Source organism: Sus scrofa, chromosome 10 (genome assembly GCF_054392235.1).
Source record: "Sus scrofa isolate SSC_HxYL_T2T_F1_AM1 chromosome 10, Sscrofa_HxYL_maternal_Yorkshire_Landrace_v2.0, whole genome shotgun sequence".
In the NCBI taxonomy this organism is placed as follows: Eukaryota; Metazoa; Chordata; class Mammalia; order Artiodactyla; family Suidae; genus Sus; species Sus scrofa.
Window position 1 is genome coordinate 47,158,669 of NC_139392.1, and position 13,320 is coordinate 47,171,988.

Sequence of the window (13,320 nt, forward strand, 5' to 3'; positions counted from 1 at the left end):
ACACACATGAGCCTGAGTGGTGGTTTTGTTCCAAAAGGAACCCTTCCCCTATTCCCGCCTAGGCCAGTGTTATGCCAAGGGAAAATGAGCCTCAAAAATGCCAAAGCCCTTTGTGCACTGCTTGTTTCAGGGGGCTTCAGTAGATTAAAACCCACTCAAAAAGTCTTCTCCTCTATGGAGAAATCTGATATGGTAGGAGGTATCTTCCTTTCAACAAGAGGGGAAAAGTAGCATGAAGCCAGATAGAAGATAAATGGCCTGATGGCAATATCACCAACTCCACAAAACAAGACACTGCAAGCTTCCTAGTTGTGAAGTCTATTGTACTCAGTGAACACACACCAAACCAAATGGTGGTATGCCTCAGAAACCAATCCTTGCCTTTTTCCCACCTATGCCTCTGTTATACTAAGGGCAAGTGAGCCCAACCAGTTCCATATGCCCTGTGTGCACTGCTAGTTTACAGCAGGGTTCAGGATCTTAAACACACTCAAAATGTGTTCTCACATATGGAGAAGTCTGATTTTGTGTGAAAATGCCTTCTTTCCTCAAGCAGATAAAAGAACATAAGGAGCATGGGTGATAGTCGCCTGATGGCAATCTCACCAAGTCCACAAAACCAGATGCTGGAAGGGAGGCTATGACGGGAAACCATGGGGCACAAGCAGGGCCAGGGACCAAAACATGGGTGATGGGGATGGAGATAGGGAGAGAGAAAGCCAAACGGAGAAGAGACCCGAGGCTTGGAGGGCACAGGGAGAGAGCCCCCTGGGGAAAGTGGCAGCAGGATCAGAGCAGTGGAGTGGAGGCACAGAGGACCAACAACTGGGAGAAAACCTGGTCCAGAGCTGGCAGCCAGAGGCAAAGCCCATCCCACGGTGGGCCGAACATGCCTCAGGCAGTTGGGCCCCATGAGCCAGAGGCACTCAGGTGACAGGTCATGGCCCCCCAAAAAACCCTGGATCAACCCTCGGACCTACCTTCGGGGACACAGCAGGAAGGTCAGGTGGAAGGGAAATGCCAGAGTGCAGGCAAGCACTACACAGTGAGTGAGGGGGGTTCACCAGAGAAGAATGTGGGTAGCAGCCAGGTTTGTGGGGGAGGAGAAGGCACAGGGTGAGGAGCAGGCCAGGGAAGGAACAGCAGGACCTCCCGACCCGGGTCCATTGGATGCCATCCACGCTCCCCCCCCCCAGCATCTCTTGCCTTCCTTCCTTCCCCTTGAGTGACATGACAAGGGCACCATCCGCTTCTGGGTCATGCCCCCCTCTTCTCCCACTGTGCAACACATGCCTCTGGATACCGTCCTCCAGCTCTTGCATCCTGCACATACTAGTGGAGGGGGCCAGCAAGCTGGAGGGCAGACAGAGGGCACCACCACAGTCCGTGTTCTCACAAAGGTTAATGATCCTTCCACACATTCACCTACAGAAAGCTTGTTATGACTTTTACTTCCTCTAGGTAGTCAAGTTCAACCATCTTCTCAGCAGTCTGCCAGGGCTGTGTGCCAACCCTGGTGGGGTGTATCTGAGAGCCTCACTAAACCATCCAATTGGTAGTAGCGATGGGCGGTGTGTACAAATGGCAGGGACTTAATCAACACAAGCTTATGATTCACACTTACTGGGAATTCCTCGTTCATGGGGAATAATTGCAATCCCTGATCCCCATCATGAGCAGGGTTCAGCGGGTTACCAGTGCCTGCCAGTCAGTGTAGTGCACGTGCAGCCCCAGACACCTAAGGGCATCACAGACCTGTTATTGCTCAATCTTAGGGGGCTGAATGCCACTTGTCTCTCTAAGAAGTTGGGGGATGCTGACCACTTGGAGGTCACATAACTAGTTAGCATGCCAGTGCCAGAGTCTCACTGGTTATCAGAATTAACCAGACAAATGGCTCCACCAACTAAGAACGGCCATGCACCAGCACCCATGGAACTGAGAAAGAGCTACCAATCTGTCAATCCTGTCCATGTCCAGGTGGGGAGAGGTTTCCCATGTTGAGTCAATATAAGCTGCAGGCTCCACTCCTGGTGGTGCCCTTCCATCAATTCCTTTTTCACCTTTTCTACCATACTCCCCCCAGAATCCAAAGACTTTGGTTTCCCGGAAGCTGCCTGGTGGGTCACGGGAATAACGTCACCACATCTCCAGTTGGTATCGTTTATGGTTGGAACTATGACAGCATCTGATTGTCTTCAAACTTCTGATTTTTGTTCTTGATTGATGAAAACATTCTTGGCAAATGCTTTTGCTCTGGTCCATCTTGTACTGGTCCAAGAATTTCACCTCTAGTGGTGCAATATGAATGTCCCTGGCTGTCCTTAATCATGGCCTCAGTTCTGAAAACCAACAAAGTAGAACCATGGTCCTATTCCATTATTCTTAGCTGTGGTATCCAGGAGGCTTGGGCCTGCTTCGAATACTCTAATTTTTTTCAAAGTAAATGCTTAGGGCCCCATGGGGCACCTAAGCTAAGAGCATCAAGAGGGTGCTGAGGGGCAAGGTGTAGGACCGGTCGTGGCTCGCCTTGTTGCAGACAGCCTGCCCACTCCCAAGATCCAACTATGAGCTTTTTAACTGCAGCAACTTTAATATATGCCATTGGAGGTAGAATTACAATGGCTGCTGGCATCAGACTTGCCCTCCAATGGATCCTCGTGGAAGGATTTAAAGTAGACTCATTCCAATTACAGGGCCTCGAAAGAGATCTGTAGTGTTATTTTTCATCACTACCTCACTGGGAACGGAGTGGGTAATTTGCATGCCTGCTGCCTTCCTTGGTTGTGGAGGCCATTTCTCAGACTCCCTCTCCAGATTTGAACCCTGACTCCCCATCACTCATGGTCACCATGGTAGGCACAGTGACTACCATTGAAAGTTGATAGGGCAGGCATTCGAAGGAGTTGTTGCTGCCACAGGGCCATGTGATTGGCCTGAGATTATCTAGGGTCTCCAAGGCAACCCCCTCCCCCTGCCAGCTGGGGCCAGGGAGTGAGGGGAGGAGGCTGACCAGGTTGGTTTTGGCCTGATAAATTCATGGATTTCCCCCCACCACACATCACGCAAAGAGAGTCAGTGCCCATAGGCATGGATTATCGCTAAGATTATCAGTTATTCAAGTAGAAGAGGAGCAAGCAATCAAAGGAACCATAACTGATTTAATGAGCCATTTGCAGTTTCACTGTACCTGCTCTGCATACTTAGATATGCATGGCTTAATCTTTGAGACAAACATATGCTACTGGCAGGATCAACCAAGTAGGAGATGAGGGGACAGTGGGCCAGGTGGACCACAGTGTGAGGTGTGTGGGGGCAGCACGTGCGGGGGTGGGGAGCATCTGCGAGCAGGGGGCAGAGGTGCACATCCGTGGAGGGAAGGCCTGCTATTCCACAGGCGAGGACATAGGACGGGCCACCCACTACTCGACTGAGGGTGCAAGCAGGACAGGGCTGCACAGCAGCCTCATGGAGGGGTGGGGGAAGCACTAAGCTCCACACCACCCCCCTGATGTGGACCTCCCTCTCTGGTAGCCTAGGGAGCAGGGCCAGGGCACTGGGCCTTTGGTTTGGGGCCGATCTACATGCTCACTCAGACATGGTGGGTGGCTCAATGGCCAAGGCCCAAGGTACCCCACCAACACCGCCCCACCTGGGAATGGTGCAGCTATGGTGGCCAGCCCACCACGGCTAGCCACGTCCTGACTGGTGCTCAGGTGAGTTCAGAGGAGAGGGGACACATGGAGGGTGGGTCAAAGGCTGCCCTTTCACTGCAGGCAATGACACCAGTGGACATACAACAGCAAGCAGTGGCAGGCATGGAGTGGGGCTGCAGCAGGCAAGACACACAAGGATGCAGCCTGGGGATCAGCAGATGGGAACAGATGGGTGGTTGGACAGAAGAGTGGGAGTGAGGAGGATGAATGTGGGAGCAGCCAGCATTAAGAGAGATGCCACAAAGTGATGGTGGTGGAGGGGGGTGGCCACAGGCCTCCACGAGGTGGGCATGGGGACTGTCCAAAGAAACCAGATGCGAGTTGGCTGTCAGGGAAGGACATGGGGTCTCACCACCAGAGACATCCAGCACAAGGGCAGTCCTGCTGCAACACCCAGGACTTCGACTGACCTTTCCTTGGCCCCCAGGTCCCCCCCTCTTGGTGACCCTTGACTACAACCTATGACACTGAAGAGCCACAACCTGCCCCATGGAAACCGTCTCCTGAGACGCCTACTGATGTCCACCGTGCCCCACATGCACACTCTGAGACCAATTCTCTTTCCCCCCTTCCCACACACAAGGGGAACCCAAGAACCACATCACCTAGGGACACCCTTCTGGCTGTGGCGGCCAGAGGGTGACACCCACATGAGGTGGAGCCATTTCAGGTCCCAGGTTGGCTGGGAGAGAGACACATGGCATGGGGAGGCAGGGTGGTCAACTGTTTGGGGCAGGGGAAGGGCCAGCAGCATTGGGGAAGGGTAGCAATGCACATGGGGCAAGAGCTGCGATGGAAGGACACAGGTGCCTGCCCAGGGAAAAGAAAAACGACCCAGACACACCAGGCCACCAGGAAAACGAGCATGGGATCACACCACCACACCATGATGGCAGTCCCAGGACCCCTGGGATACCAGGCAGCCTCAGTCATCCCAGAGCACCCCACAACCCAGCCCTGCCACTGGGACCCGTATGCAACCCCCCCAGCCATGTGGGGGGGTTCATATGCCTAATCACCCATCCACCTATCCTTCTGTCCTCCTCCTATCCATCCTTTACTTGGTCGCCCCCTCAGAGCCTGACCCCTCAGGGAAATTCTTCCGAGGCAGGTGGTGGGAACACTGCTTGCTCACCACCACCACCCACCAGCTTCAACTGCAGGTGAGTGTGGGCAGAACAGACATTGGCTGGCAGTGGAGGGGATGGAGGGCACGCTTGGGGTGAGGCATGCATCGCCCCCCTCTGCTTCCCCTCCGAGGGAGGCCACCACGTGCTCACGCCCTATGCAGAGCCCAACGTTGGATGCCAACACAGCCTGGCTCAGTGTGACGCTCCCCCATCTCAGAGGGAGGAGGTGCGGACCATGTTAGGCAAAAGAGCAATGCTGGACCCCACTGCGGGGCCAGCACACCCCTCACGGGAGGGCAGCTTTTGCCCACAAGCTGTGGCAAGTAGCCCCAGCAGCTACTGCTTGAAAACTTCACAGGGGCAGTGGCTGGGGCACCATCTGGTATCACAAGGTACCCTCTCTCATCACTAGAGAACGCTTTTTCACTGAGGGGGCCTCGTGTCTCACACACCATCTCTTTTCCCCTTAGGGACCCAAGGGGTGGGGGGGTTGGGAACACACTCTCAAAGAGTGGAAGTCACAGGGGGATCTGCAGTATGTGTAAAGTACACAGCCAATGTGAGTGTCCATGGTCAGAGCCATGAGGACAAGAGCCTGTGCTGCCACCAGGCTTGCCTTTCAGACTTTTACGTGGCTGGAGGGACACATTTCTGAAAAGCCAGACAGGACCCTCCTGGCCCTCCACAGTCACTCTCAAGACTGCATGCAGCCTTCCTGGTCAAGGGAGAAGCATGCTGAGTGTGCTCAAGGGCCAAGGTCTGTCCCCACTGGAACATAGAGAAGGAGACCTATGACACTGCGCCCACCTGAATCCCCCCAGAGGGAACAAAGACTTCATCTGCCTTACTGTCTTGACCTCCTCCATGAGGAAGCTTCTCATGGGACCCACCACCACAGTGGGGACCCTAGGGGACTCACTGCTGGGAGAGAAAAACAACACCCGTGTTAGACACATGACAGACAATCTGGAGCATTCCAGGGGCAGCACAGAGGGCCAGGCCAGGCATGCTCATGCACCCCCGGGGATGAGCAGCATGGCAGCAAAGGAGGCTTCCCCTACTTTGGGGAGGGACCACTCAAGAGGGACAGGCCAAAGAGGAGAAGCAAGAGTGTCTGCTGTGTCAAAGAACCCAAGACCCCCCAGTGACAGCATAAGGCACAAGGTGGGAGATCAAGGGTCGGGCTGGAGGCTGCACCCCTGCCTTCCCCCACACCACCAGCAGGTTGGGAGGAGCAGTGAGGGGCCCAAAGACAGAAATAGAAGAGTGGCTCAGTTCACCATGAACAGCCATCCCTCATCTGGTGTGGCTTAGGCCTGCCCAAGGAGAGTGACATATCACCACATTGATCAGTCCTGGCAGAGCCAGGGGAAGACGAGTAGTGGGGAGGGAGAGCCAGCAGAGCCTGCCTCAGGCTCAACAGCACAGCACCACCTGCGCCATCTTCTCTCAGGCAAGAGTGGCTCACAACCCAGGAGGGAGGATGCCTGACATGTGGTATGGATCCAACAGGGTGGGGTTGTTCCAGCTAAGCCACTGGGTACCCACTGCAGGGAGGCATACAGGGTAGAAGATCCTACAGCCTCATGCCCCACAGCCCTTGGGTAAGAGAGACCAGAGGGGAAAACACAGTGTCATAAAGGGCATTTATATATCTATGTAAGCTGCACATGCATGGGAATTTCAACCCCCAGCCCAGAGGCAGATGTTGTCATACTGCTGGATGTGCAGCATGTGCTGGAGGAATCCATCGCTCAAGAACGAATGGATGACACGAAGAATGCTGGCCCGCTTTGCCCTCCCTGGAGACATGGGTCTTATAAAGGCTGAGGAGGCCCTGCCCCAATTTATGGAAATGAGAGAAGTTGCTGGAATATCCCCTTTCCCCAAAATATAAGGCCTCCCATCAAGAAAGTTTAGAGTCAGCACACATGGTTCTCAAACAGCTGGACAACTCTGTGGGCCCTGGCAACCAAGGGATTATCTAGACCATGGACTCCACAGACCACACTTTATGCAAATGCAGAGATCTATCTGTCATTTAAAATTCCCCTCAAGGTTTCCCAGCAATGCTTGCTGAATAGACTTTCCTTTTCCCATTTTATGTTAATGAAACTAGAACACACCTTCACACCATGCACAAAAATAAACTGCAAATGGCTGAAAGTCTTAAATATACAACAGGACACCTTCAAACTCCTAGAAGAAAACATAGGCAAAACACTCTCTGACATTAACCTCATGAATATTTTCTCAGGTCAGTCTCCCGAAGCAATAGAAATTAGAGCAAAAATAAACCCATGGGACCTCATCAAACTGAAAAGCTTTTGCACAGCAAAGGAAACCAAAAAGAAAACAAAAAGACAACTTACAGAATGGGAGAAAATAGTTTCAACTGATGCAACTGACAAGGGCTTAATCTCTAGAATATATAAGCAACTTATACAACTCAACAGCAAAAAAACCAATCAATCAATGGAAAAATGGGCAAAAGACCTGAATAGACATTTCTCCAAAGAAGATATACAGATGGCCAGCAAACACATGAAAAAATGCTCAACATCGCTGATTATAAGAGAAATGCAAGTCAAAACTACCACGAGATACCACCTCACACCAGTCAGAATGGCCATCATTAATAAATCCACAAATAACAAGTGCTGGAGGGGCTGTGGAGAAAAGGGAACCCTCCTGCACTGCTGGTGGGAATGGAAACTGGTACAGCCACTATGGAGAACAGTTTGGAGATACCTTAGAAATCTATACATAGAACTTCCATGTGACCCCACAATCCCACTCTTGGGCATCTATCCGGACAAAGTTCTACTTAAAAGAGACACATGCACCCGCATGTTCATTGCAGCACTATTCACAATAGCCAGGACATGTAAACAATCCAAATGTCCATCGACAGATGATTGGATTCGGAAGAGGTGGTATATATACACAATGGAATACTACTTAGCCATAAAAAAGGATGACATCATGCCATTTGTAGCAACATGGATGGAACTAGAGAATCTCATACTGAATGAAATGAGCCAGAAAGACAAAGACAAATACCATATGATATCACTTATAACTGGAATCTAATATCCAGCACAAATGAACATCTCCTCAGAAGAGAAACTCATGGACTTGGAGAAGAGACTTGTGGTTGCCTGATGGGAGGGGGAGGGAGTGGGAGGGATTGGGAGCTTGGGCTTATCAGACACAACCTAGAATAGATTTACAAGGAGATCCCGCTGAATAGCATTGAGAACTATGTCTAGATACTCATGTTGCAACTGAAGAAATGGTGGGGGAAAAACTGTAATTGTAATGTATACATGTAAGGATAACCTGACCCCCTTGCTGTACAGTGGGAAAATAAAATAAAAATAAATAAAAATAAAAAACAAAAATAAAAAAATTAAAAAAAAAATTCCCCACAAGTTTGCAGACCTGGGAGGAAGTAAAAGAAAGTAAGTCCCTTTAAAATGGCAGCCCAGCTCAGAGTTTCCCAGGCCTTTTGAATGCAGGCACTATGTTCTTCAGGGAAAGCCACATAGACTGACACTCTGGTTCAGACCTTGCCATATTGTAGATCTATTGTGCTCCGCTCCGTCCGATTCATGCATTTTCACATTCCAAACTGTTCTTTTCACAGTTTTCCATATTGGGCACAAATTGTTTCACAGCTTTCTGAATTCCACATATTCTTGTGCTCTGCTTTACTTTTCTTTCAGGAATGTGGGATTCTCTAGTTTTAACACCTGTTTTTTTTTTTTTTTTTTCTGAAACCTTAAAAGACAGCTTCATTATTTGCACACAAACCTTCCTCAGGCTCTCCTGCTCCACTGAGCAATGTGTACCTAAATATTTTTCCTCATATTAATAAAATTGCTAATTTTTCAGATAGGAATATGATCACTGATCTATGATTACACCTGGAAAAAATAAATTCTGCAGATTTCCTAATATATTAAGCTAAAGTATACCTTCAACCATAGAAAAAATCAGGGTCCAGTGTTTCCTCTGAGTCTCCAGAAGTAGAAAAGAATTTTTGATTGGTTAACAATCATCCAAAAAATAAAACCCAGATAGAGAATTAAAATTGGTAAATAGGAGAGAAATTGATGATGAGAGAGAGAGATAAAAATGTATATTAATATATAGAAGGTGCAGGAGGCTAGAGCCAAGCCTTGCATTGTAGAGGATAGAAACCTTGAGAGAAATATATAGGTAAAGAAGTTAAGGAGAATGAAAGACGGAAAATTGGAAAGATGACAGGGAGCTAAACGAACTGGGATAAAACTTGGCTCTATTCACACACGACGTCTGAATTTTTAGGAACTTATATCTATATCAAGATATTGTACACCCAGTAATGTATCGATTTTGAGAAAAGCATTGCAACGTGGCAGAGGTGTTTAGTGGTCTGCAGTGAATTGTGGACTTTGCCAGGTCAACCCAGGTCAATTACAACCAGGATTCCCAAGGACCTATGACAGAGATCTCAGGAATGTTTCAGCAGGTTGCAGATCACTGGTGCCCTTTGGGCCTTTTGCGTGTCATTTTAACCTGTAGAGATTCCCAATGTCAAGGGCTGTCTTTGCTCACATGTTTTGAAAAAGATATCTGTACACTGGAAGCCAAGTGGAATGGGGAACTTGGGGGCACCAATGATGCCTACGAGGGGAGGAGTAAAGTCCATTCTCTGGGCCCAATTCACCGAAATTCCCAAGACACCCTGGCAAAGAAAATGGAAAGAAGACCCTAGTGTATACGGATATCAAATTTTTGGAAGAAACCAGCCTTCAGCCTACTGGTGAGTTCTAAATTATTGATGGGAGTAAGCACAATGGCTATAAAAGGGGGTACTTTTTGATAACACAGTAGCCTCTCCTATGTCCAGGGCACTTCAGCACAAACCATCAGAAACTAAATGGTAGGGAAACAAACACAAATAGAACAATGCAAAAAAACCACGATCAGACACTGAATGCATTTCTGGAGGGTAGAAAAAGAAAACTTCTAGGAGGTTCTGATGTAACAATACCATTTCTGATGCAACGCCTTCCAGTATTGCTTGCAAAATGGTTCACCAGCTCGAGACATTCTGATTATGATGCCTCGTACTTTGAATGAGTCACAATTAGTCTAGGGGCCCTGAATAAAAAGGACCCCGGTCCTATCTGTGTTCAGGCCCTAGTGGTGGTGGACAAGAATGGAAGAAAGGGCCGTGGGTCCACACCACCCCAAGGGAAAAGTTTGTGATAGCCAGTGGACTTGTGGTTCCCTGCATATCCTTGCAACCACGAAACCCATAGCTTCCTGAGTTATGCCACGCTCTAGGCCACCAGGAGCCTCTCCTCCCGAAATACCCACTAGCAACAGGTTGCCTGATCTCAGCCACATGGCCTCAGTGTGGGCTTTCCTGGTCTAGACCTGTCAAAGCACACAGAAGCAGAGGAATTCCCCCTGGATTGGTCTCCCTTCTGTCCGGCCGGCACCCAGGAATACGTCCTTGGTGAGTCGCATGCAACTGACGGCCCCATGGCGGGTCCCCTTGCGAAGCTCTTACCCCACAGCCCCCAAACCAAAGGCCGTCGAAGACCATTGCCAGTTTTCCTGGAGGCGGTGTCTCCCAGCATTTGCTTCCGCATACACACAAAGCCAACTTCTCTTCAGGTGAGCTTCCAACGTCCTGGATATTTATGATACATCAGGACAAAGAGACATCCAGCAGATCGACTTGAATATCCAACTCAACCGGGCAAGTGTCCATCAGGACGCACCTCAGCACATTCAGTGATGACAACTTCCACACCAAGACCAAGTCTGCATATTACACTGTCGACGCCATAGTGTACAAAGTCAACGGTGCCATTCATGTAGACATGACTTGCAAAATAGGGAAATTATTTGGTGATATAAGATGGTTTGCAAGGATGAAAAAAAATAGAAAGTGAGTAAAACATGGTCACAGTGGAAGTGAGAGAGAGAGAAATTGAGCGATTAAAATGCAGTAGGAATTTTCATTGAGAACAACCAAGGGAGACTGAAAACCTTTAGGGATGGAAATAAGATCCACAATTTTTCTTAGTACCTGGATAGCAAGATTCCTCAACTCCCCAGGATTGCGTTCTGTCATACAAAAATGCCTCAACTTTGGAAGTGAGTACACAAGAATGTGTTGTATACTCATGATGAATTCTATTCAAAGTGCTTCAGAAATTACCAAGAATAAAAAGGAAGCAATCACCACAAACAATACAGAAATAAACAAGTGTATATACCCACAGGTGTATATTCATATTTGTTGTTTCATCCAGTGGAAGAGACCACAATTCGAGTGGATGCGCCTATTCTAAATCCTACAATGTATCCTATTCAATGAATACTCCTATTCTAAGTCCTACAATGTGTCAATTGATTTTGTGAAAATAAATTCAGTTGGCCAGAAATGTTGGCCAGGAAAAAATGTTACTGTGCTCTATGAGAAATACCGTCAGGACTTTTGGTCAGGAGGAGTGATATCTGCACGGACAACTCTGGTGGATGATATAACATTAACTTCCAACCTAGAGATAATACACCATGTTTATGGGAAAACTGTTATTCTGAGGTGAGTCTGTTTCCTTTAGGCAAAATGATTGCTGTCAAAAGCCAAGCCAATATCTTAATATGCCATCATCAACTGCATTTCTATATCTATCCAGGCTGCAGAAGCATGAAGGCATCAAAGCCATTGGGTGATGCAACCCCACGCCCAGATGCAGATGTCAACATACCACTGCATGTGAAGGACTCAGTGGAGTAATCCATGGTTTGAGAACCAGTGGAGTTGTAGGGAGAAGCCTGGCCCCATGTGCTCTCCCTTAAGACAGGGCTCTTTAAGGGCTGAGGAAGCCCCATCCCATTTATAGTAATCTGTGGGGCTGCTGAAATTTCACAATTCCCCAAAACACAGGGCTCTCATCAAGAAACCTGCACACACGATTGTCAAACAGCTGGACTGCAGTGCAGTCACTTGAAACCAAGTTCTTCTCTAGGCCAAGGATACCACAGACAAAACCTCAATACCCTTCAGAGATTTCAAGAGGCATTTAAAATCCCCTTCAATTTTGAGGACCTGGAAGGATGTAGAGGAACCTAAGCCACTGTGAAATTACAGGCAAGCTCAAATTTATCCAGGCTATTTGAATGCAGCCACTATGGTCTTCACAAGCCAAGTAGACTGACTATCTAGTCCAGACCTTGCCACATTCCAGACCTACTGTGCTCTGCTCTGTAGGAGTCACACATTTCCACACTCCAAACTTCTTTTTTCACAGTTTTCCATATTGGGCACAGAATGTTTCACATGATTCTGCATTCCAGATAATCATACGCTCTACTTTAATTTTCTTTCAGGAATGGGGGTTTTGCAAGTTCATTTAACCCGTTTTTTTCCTCAAATCATCAAAGACAACTTCATAATTTGGGGTTGACCATTCCTCAGGCTCTCATTCTCAAGTGGGCAATGGATGCCTAATTATTTTTCCTCGTTGTAAATAAAATTGCTAATATTTCAGATAAGATTAGGACTACTGATCTATTATTACACCTGGTATAAAATAATTCTGCAATTTTCCTAAGATATTATACTATATCACATCTTCAACTACAGATAAAAGCATTGTCCAGTGATTCTTCTGAGTCTCCAGAAATATAAAATGATTTTAGATTCCTTCCCAATCCTCCAAAAAATAAAACCCTGGGAGAGAATGAGAAAGTGATAAATAGAAAAATGAATGGTAAGTGATAGATAAATAGAAAAATTAATTAATGTATATAATATACATGATGTTAGCACCACAAATTGCATTGAAGAGAATATAATTCTTGAGAGAAATGCATAGATAAAGAAAGAAGCTCAGGAAATTGACGAAACAAAATATGAAAGAAGAGAGAGAGCTAAACCAAGTGGTCTAAAACTTGGCTCTATTCACACACAAAATCTGAATTTGTTATTAACCTAAATCTATATCAAGATATTGTACTCCCTGTTATGCATCTCTGTTGAGAAATGCATTCCAACATGGCAGAATTGTATAGTGGCCTACTGTGGAATGTGATCCCTGCCAGGGCAATGCAGGTCAAGTACCACAAGGATTCCCCAGTAACTACAGGGGAGATCTCATGGATGATTCTTCAGGGATGCAGACCAATGGTGCCCTCACAACCTAGCTGGTGTCTTTGTCTCTGTGGAAATTCCCCCAGACAAGGGATGTCTCTGCTCAAATATTTTCAAATGATATCTGTAAACTGGAAGCCAGGCAGAATGGGGAAATTGGGGGCTCCAAATATGCCTATGAGAGGAGAAGTAAAGTTTATCTTATGGGGCCCAATTCCCCAGCCTTCCTGAGACTCTCTTGCTGAGGAAATGGAAGGAAGACCCTAGTGTATAGGGGCATCAAATTATTGGATGAATCCCATCTTCACCCTGT

General features: G+C 47.8%; 1 pseudogene; it reads right to left on the reverse strand.

Moving 5' to 3' along the window:
* Positions 1-1,402: 1,402 nt before the first annotated feature.
* On the reverse strand, positions 1,403-3,264 carry LOC146399357 (18S ribosomal RNA; annotated as a pseudogene).
* Between the last annotated feature and the right edge of the window lie 10,056 nt (positions 3,265-13,320).